Genomic DNA, 8,456 nt, shown 5'->3' with positions numbered 1-8,456 from the left:
TATTGCTAAAAGCGGCGTAAAACCCAACTCAGTCAGTCATTCAGTCATGATGTTTTGATTAACATGCATGTAATATAGTGTGTTTAATTTTGTTTGTTTTAATATTACAGGCATCTGAAACTTTCAAACATTTGTAATTAAATGTGAACTATTCTGAAATCTTTGCACTGCTGTACCAATCACAAACTAGATTATATCTTTCAATGTCATTATCAGCTCCAAATATATTGTGTGTTGATGCATCATGAAGGAGGCGGCTATGTATGCTTGACAATGGGCTTTAATTCAATTGCAACGAGTCTGGATTGGTCTGATAAGTGCAATGGTTTGGTTCCAAATTACATCATTGTGACTGACCAATATGAAATCTTTAATAGAGTACTTCAGTGGATAAAAGAAACTTGGCTTTTCTGTACTTAAAATATATGTGACTATCAGTTGAAAAACATTTAGATCGAACTTCAGGAAATTTATTGTGTTGATTTATATTTTTGAATTTACCCATTTTTAAAAACAGTACTTCCTTACATATCTAAGGAAATGGTTTCTTTTGTACTTATGCCATCATGATGTTTTCATATCTTTTTCTAATGTCCAAAAATTTTCACATCATTACCAGTGAAATATCACAAATATTTGACAATGAACATATTTCAGTCAGCACAGAGTAAGTTCTTGCGATACTTCCTCTTTCTCTGACTGCTGAGGAAAATGTCTTGATCCCTCCAGTGTCCTGGTGCTTGGTGAACCGACGTGTACACCGTCAATATTCACACAACACCCACAGTGTACATGCACCGATGCTGTAGAAGTTCCTAAGGGTGATTATACAGACAGCTGTCATCATGCTACCTAGCTGATATTGTTTGTCAAGTTTTTACAAAAGTAGAATTACACTTCTGTTGGTTAAACCTGAAAAACAAATCTTCATAATAACTGAAATAGGGGCAGTTGGGTAGCCTAGTGGTTAAAGCATTTGCTTATCTCGCTGAAGATCCGGGTTCCATTCCCCACATGGGTCCAATGTGTGAAGCCCATTTCTGGTGTCCCCCACCATGATATGGCTGGAATATTTCTAAAAGCAGCGTAAAACCATACTCACTCACTCACTGAAGTGTCCTCTTAAGAATATGGCGAGAGGCGTGATATAATACTAATGTGAAGGTATGTTGTATTGATATATAACAGAAATATTGCACTACAGGTATTTCCTTTAGAACAGAACAAATATTTACAACAGCTAATGCAGTCAAGGTGTGACTTGGACATACAGAAATGTATAATGATACCAATTTGCCAAGATAACTGATGAAACTGTAAGAAAAGTGCTGCAATTCAAATGTTTTGAACTGAAAAACAGCAAATGCCCAAACCAATATGTTGTTCAGAAGATGGTAATTTTGAATGAACTAAAAATTAATCCCAACAGAATTGTTTTTACTAGAAATGATCATGAATACCTATGTCTTAATAAACGTTTACCCACCTTCACATAGAGAAGTAATCAGACAAGGTAAATTGTACATGAGGCATATATCGGTCAACAGACACACTTAACTCGGTATTGCCATTATGCTCTCTGTTTAATGACACAAGTACATCTGCTAGCTGCTATTTCCTTTGCATAAATCATGTATGAATGTACCTACTGCAGACACCACAAACAAGCTAGGTTCTTTGGGTGCGGGGACAACACGGCTATTTGTCAAGTTCAGAGTACAGTTTGAAATGTTGAACCAAGAGCTTTCAGAAGTCCTGTCTGATATTCCTCTGTGACCTGTCACCTTCTTACTGGTATGTCCACCATTATCCTGAACTTTTCAGTGTAGCCATTGTTTTTCCAAAAGTGGATGAAGCTGATGTTAGTTTTACGTGTATATAGATGTATGAAATGTTTGTAACACTGTGATGTTTTACAGTATTTGCATTTCTGTAATTCAGACACTTGATATGATATGGGTATTTTGTCCTTTCCACTAACATGGGTATGTGTACAGTCCAGGTGTGTACAGTCCAGGTGTGCACAGTACAGGTGTGTACAGTACAGGTGTGCACAGTACAGGTGTGCACAGTCCAGTGCACCAGGTGTGTACAGTCCAGGTGTGCACAGTACAGGTGTGTACAGTCCAGGTGTGTACACAGGTGTGCACAGTCCAGGTGTGCACAGTACAGGTGTGCACAGTACAGGTGTGCACAGTACAGGTGTGGTACAGTCCAGGTGTGGTACAGTCCAGGCTTATGAACAACAACAGTTATTGCAACTGTACTGAGGCATGATATTTTCATATCAATGAACATATAGAATTTCTAGCTTTTGCATGATGAGAAGAAAAGCATTATTGTATTATTGTATTTTCCATGTCAAGTGAAATGGAACAGTCCTTGTACTGAGTTGATAGGATAAGCTGTTATCTGTTTATGCATCAAGTATCCATGCTCTGTCATAGTACGAGACAAGCTTGAAGTGATGTGTAACTCGCAGCTTCTGTAGCAGTATTATGTGATGGTGATGGTGTTGTTGTTGCCGATGGTGATAATTGTTGACCAATAGCTGTGCTGGAACACTAGGTCTATTCTCAGAAGTCAGCGTGTATTGAGGGGTGTAGTGTTGAGATGTACTGGGAGGCTGGATCTGTTATAGACGAATAGCTTTAATAATACAGGTCACATCCGGATGATTTCACAATTCTTCTTTTCAGAGACAACTCCAATTAAGATCATTGGGAACATTAATGGTCTTTAATGATGGCCATTAGCTAATCTTCAGCCTCAGATGATGATGTACAAAACTAGTGTTGCCATTTGTTCCAGGTACAAGTATTTCTAACAATGAAAATTAAATCCCATTTCAAGTGAGTGTAAACCCAACAGTTATAGCAGTTGATCTGTTGACTTCAGTGTCTATTGTAACGCCCCCTTGGCTAGGATGGGATTTCCTGTTGTATCAGCCAGCACAGCTCTTTTAACACACAGTTAATTACCCAGTGAAGAAGGTTATCAAACACGTGCCTTGTGAAAGCAATATTTTGACATTGCAACTGTTTTCTAATTTTGCATGGAAGGTGTTTACAAAGGCGGAGCTTTTCATGTATAATTGTCATAAAATGTCTGAAGTAATCAAAGAGTGAGTGCTTGTTGTATTGTTGTATTGTTACTGTTGGTGTTGTTTGTGACGACTGGCTGCACAGTCAGATATGGACAACTGTGTGTCTGGATATGGTTAGTGTTTCCACACATGTATCAGGACTTGGCATTTATTGTTGGGGAAGGAAATAAGGATTGGGTCACCCAAAACATTTTGGGAAGGGTCATGAAAAAGATGTACAATTACATGGTGATGGTCATCCAACATTGTAGCAAGTTTTAGGGGAGGGTCAGTATTTTCTGTACCTGCCCCTCCACCTCAACTCGACATACACATCTCCGCTCGTAGCCCACCCACTTACCCACCCCTGATAAAAATGACTGGTCCCTTTGTTCAGATCGTCAGCAGATGGTTATTGTAATAATAAGTGATGACTCTGTTTCTATTTGTTGTCTGATGGTTTGTGTACTAGCCAAGCAAGTAGTTATGATATTTTTGTTTTTCAAGTTCACAGTTTCAGTTTGGTGTAGATAAAACTTGATCATCCCTGCTTGTTTACTCCAGATGTGTTAGAAGACTGATCTGTTTCATAAATACGAAAAACTGTATCAGATTTATCAACAGTTGAAGGTAATTTTCGAAAACATTTCTTGGAGAAGTAAACATGGTTAAGACAGTGGATGTGATAAAAGCAAGAATTTTATGGATGTAACCTTCTTTTTTGTGATGGACACGTTTCATGAGGTGATGAAGGACTAAGAATATATAGAATAAACGTCATGCCCATCCCAATAAAGAAGTTGACATCCATAACATTCTTGCCTTATATGTATCACTTCTAAATGTCCTTCAAAGACTCCAGTGGATGTGATAGTTTTCATATGCCCGGTGTTTGTGGATATTTATTTAAACCTTTGAGAATTATTGGCTATGTATGTGTTATGGATGTGGTGTTATGAGTCTACATATAGTACTATTGCCAAGAACAAATGTTTGTTGCTGCCTGTGATGATTCTTGAAGGAAACTCCACTCATCAGCTGTGAGAGACAGTTAAACACAAACCTGTCAAGTTTCTTTTTTATTCTCAGGGGAGAATACCTCTTTCCACCGTCAAAAACGTGTTTCTTACAAAATAATTTTTATAAAGTATATGGTGAGAGGTTTGAGATGTTTCAGTCTTTACCCAATTTGACCTCCCTGAACTCGTACTACTCAACAGAAGTATGGAATGCCAATTTTTTCTTGTATGAAAAACGTTAATCTGTTATGTGATGACTAAATATAATCATAGGAAAAATATCAACTTTCGTTAACTTCCTTTTAGTTGTATATTCATGCTGACTGTGTGATTGATCTGTACAAGTCATCCACTCCAGCAGTTCTTAGCAATTGTTTATTATCTATTGTATTTTTAAAAGAGTGACCATGACTTTGACCAAATTATGACTTCTGTATGATTCTAGAAGATAATACATATGTGTCTTCTTTTCTTTAGGCTTAACATTCATCAAGGTTTCTTCACAGCTAAAGTAACAAAATATTTCTAAAGCCAGACAAATCTGTTTTCTTGTTCTGGGGTTATACCAGCCTCAAATCTGCCTGCACTTTTAGAACAGCAAACTTGATAGTTTTGTTTCTACTCATAAGGAACTGGAATGTGTGGCAAGAGGGGTTCTGTATGGGTGTTTCAAGATGTAAGTCTTACTACTGGATATGTATTGCTTCTCTGATAATAACATGAAATGTCAGTGCTAGAGAATATACAGTCTTGATTATCCAGCTAAACAGATTCCATGTGGCATTAAAGCCCAAACAGTGCTGAAAACAATTTCTTGAAGGGATCACAGGAAAATCAGTTTAGACACCAGGTGTTATCGTGAGGATAAGCAGGAGCAGCCTACCGACAGCTCCAACCACTCACACAAAAAGCTTAAAATGTGTTTGTTCCCTGATGCTACACAGCAGTAATCCTGCTATACCACAGCAATGTGTGAACAAATGTACAATTAGTCATATTTGCTTGTATCTTCTATCTTGACATACAGAGAAACCTCATATATCTGGACCCCCCGCATTCAGGACAGTCTGCATCGAAAAATCTAAACGCCACTAAAGAAACATTTGCCAAGGAATTTATCTTATTTATTTTTCGAGCCAGAAAATTAATTATCTCTGTTTTTCTGTGGATAGGCTTGAAAATCTGTAAAACAAGAAGTCAGATTTGTCAGGTTTTAAATCTTTAATTTTGGTTTTTGTAATTGATGCCAGCTCTTGTTAATTATTTATTTCAACCTGTGTACTGTAGTTGTTGTTATATTGTAGGCAGATATCCTTGTTATGAGGATACATATTTAACATTGTAGATCATTGTGTTACTGGTGTACAAAATGTCATACATCAAAATTACTCATAAACTATGTTTTGAGAATTGCTATAGTTTTTAGGTGTGGCAGTCAGTTTTCATATTTTACTGTCACTCTTATTTTTCATTTCCTTTAAATTGATGAATATATTGTAATTATTCTGACTTTGGTTTTATGTACATTGAGCCTTCACTGTTTGCAGTGATGGGTTGACATAATCAGAAGCTGTAGTTCCCAGTGAGACGTTTGTATATTGTATATATGTCTATGATTTGTATGCTTTGTGAGAACGTTATAACAGCGTTGTTGTGTTAGGTCTCTCTACACAGTCCCTGTATTCAGAGCCAGGGAAATGATCAATTCCGCAGTGTTATTGGGCATTTGTTTTCATAAACTGATCTATTGATATATTGTAATTAACAAGAACAGTGATCGTTTTATTCCCATCGAATATGTCAATATGCTTCACTAAAAATATATTGTTGTGGCCATAGGCCTATTTTCAAGGTCTCTAACCATTTTGTTATAAAGGAGAGTGTATCTTACATTTGTTACTGGTTCTGGTATATTGCTTAGTAGTGAAACTGATCGTGATATTGTTTACCCTGCGAATTGTACAATGTACTGACCACTTCGTCTTAAGGTATTTTCTTCTTATTTGGAATGACCTTATCTGTTTGGAGATATATATTTATAAAGCAAGTATTTTTAATAATATATTGAATATACAATAAATTCTCCAACAGCTACTGAAAGTGTAGGGATAGGGGATATGATTTGTATTGTGATACAAAGGCAGTGATGTGATAAATATCTAGATCTGTGATGGTAATTTCTCTTCGGCCCTGTATTCATTACAGCCTAATGATTATGGATGTAATTGAAACACTCAGACATTATTGTTAAGCATACTGACGTCTACCAGTTCTGCAGTCGGTGCTTGATGTGTACCATATCAGTTAACTAGGCTGTAATTCTTCGTATCAGCCATCTGTCCACCACACTTCAAAAGTCTTGTGTTATTTGTTCAGATTTAATTTACAATTAATTAATGGTTAATATCAGAGCTCAAATTTTCGACATCAATGTTCAGAGCCATCCCCAGCACTACTTGTGTGTCCCATGTAATTTTAGATACTGAATCAAGAAACATATTGATAACCCCAGTCTTTTAGTAATTATGATAAATATGTACCGGTAGTACAGTACGAATCATATCCAACTATAAATAGCCATTTTAGTTACCATGGACACCAGATCCGATATACGCTTGACTCCAGTTCGTTGTCACAGAATCATGTATTAAAAGCATGTTACTTTACAGAAATTATTCATATGTGATATGTATGGCTTCTCCACCGGCTTGCATGGATTTGATTGCTTCTACACCATCAGAAGTTATGCAAACATTTCCTAAAGCAATATGTGTCCTGGGCCAGTAACTGCTTCCAGCATCATGATCATGTAACAGAGAAACTACAAACCGTATTCCATGAGCGTTACACATGTTTAGTTTTGACTACAAAGGTAAATTCTGTGAACTGCTTGTAGAGAGATCAGCAGTGTTCATATATGTATGTCAACAATAAACTTTGTATACAAGTTTGGAGGTGTTGTCAGGTTTTTTAATTCTTGAGCATGAGGCAAAAATGATAGTATTTTTGTGTTTTTTGCCTTATGTTTTAAAGTGAAAAGGGAGCACAAATTATTACAAAGGCAGTGTTTGGTTAAACACATATATTCTTAATGTCACAAATAATGATTGGCAGTTGGACGGATGCCACAGGACATGTAAAAACTACTTTTTCACTGTCATCCTTCTGAAAATTTAAATTTAAAACAACCATTGAAATTGTATATGTTTATTCGCAGTCATAATTAAGAGTCATCATGTAATGTACAATGTTACGGAAACATCAAGTGGCACATGGACAATAGTATGACCAGAACATGCTGCATCGCAAGTCTTCACATAATACATCTCGGGGCATCACAGTCAAACCGGAAGACTTCATTTGACTACAGTTAAACAGTCAGTTCAACCAAATAAAATGGAAAATAAAATGGTCAATTCATTATAACATTTGAAAATAAATCAACCCTGAATAAAAATATTGTCAGTGATATAAGAATATAAAACATTCCATTCCTAAAGTGCAGTTACAGTACTGGTTAGTGATTACATGTTTCAGAATTAAGTGTTCCTATGATGATGTTACGGCTGCGGCTGTATGCTGTTGCTGATTGAGCCTGCCTACCCCATCCATCTTGTCATCCAGTATCCAGTGCTACAGATAACTCTTTGGGTCACTGAGTTATGAACTCGCTTGTGTTCATCTCAATTGGGTATCCAAGTTTGCTTTGAGTAACCAAATATATTGTACCCACCTTAATCCAACTCAATTGGGTATTTTGCCATTTTCCATAAATTTGTATAAAAATAATAAAGTTAAAATGATGGTTTACGTGTTTGCTATTCATATTTGATCTGTAATATGAGAAACGATAAGAAAGACTACAAGTAGCCAAGTTCACATGTTGAAATAAAACATCTCAATATACCTCCGTTATTTTATCTATCCACTGGTGCGCAAGCTAAAATGTGACATTTATGTGTGTACGCATGTAAGATCAAACTTATCGAGTATTTTCAAAACTTCAAGCGTACTTGTACCCAATAGACTTAATAGGAATTGAGTTTTCATATAAATATTTGCGTAATTTACGCAGATATGCAGTTTATCTTTACCTCTGAGTATCTATCTGGCATCCAGGACAAGCGAATTGTAATCGGTGTACACAGCTGGTACATGTAAAGTAGGGATTTTCACATAGAAGGCATGACCATACATGCTCATAAGCTTGCAGTTGATTATTTTGTAATAATAAAAGAATGAAAATAAACTTATACTAATGCCATATAACATCTATCATGATCTTACGTACTGCACTGCAGCCTGAGGGATACAGGCCACAGCATTCAGTGTATCAAGAGTGGGACTTCAGG

At 36.4% G+C, this 8,456-nt stretch overlaps 1 long non-coding RNA gene across 1 annotated transcript; it reads left to right on the top strand.

Moving 5' to 3' along the window:
- Positions 1 to 17: 17 nt before the first annotated feature.
- Positions 18 to 7,054, top strand: LOC124273802. The gene is made up of 2 exons (XR_006897743.1): positions 18 to 2,017; positions 2,235 to 7,054. It is a non-coding gene; the product is annotated as an uncharacterized LOC124273802 (long non-coding RNA).
- The last annotated feature ends 1,402 nt before the right edge of the window (positions 7,055 to 8,456 follow it).

This window comes from Haliotis rubra, unplaced genomic scaffold, assembly GCF_003918875.1.
Source record: "Haliotis rubra isolate DU_JTF1 unplaced genomic scaffold, ASM391887v1 Scf184, whole genome shotgun sequence".
NCBI lineage: Eukaryota > Metazoa > Mollusca > Gastropoda > Lepetellida > Haliotidae > Haliotis > Haliotis rubra.
This window is presented reverse-complemented; position numbering and strand designations above follow the sequence as displayed.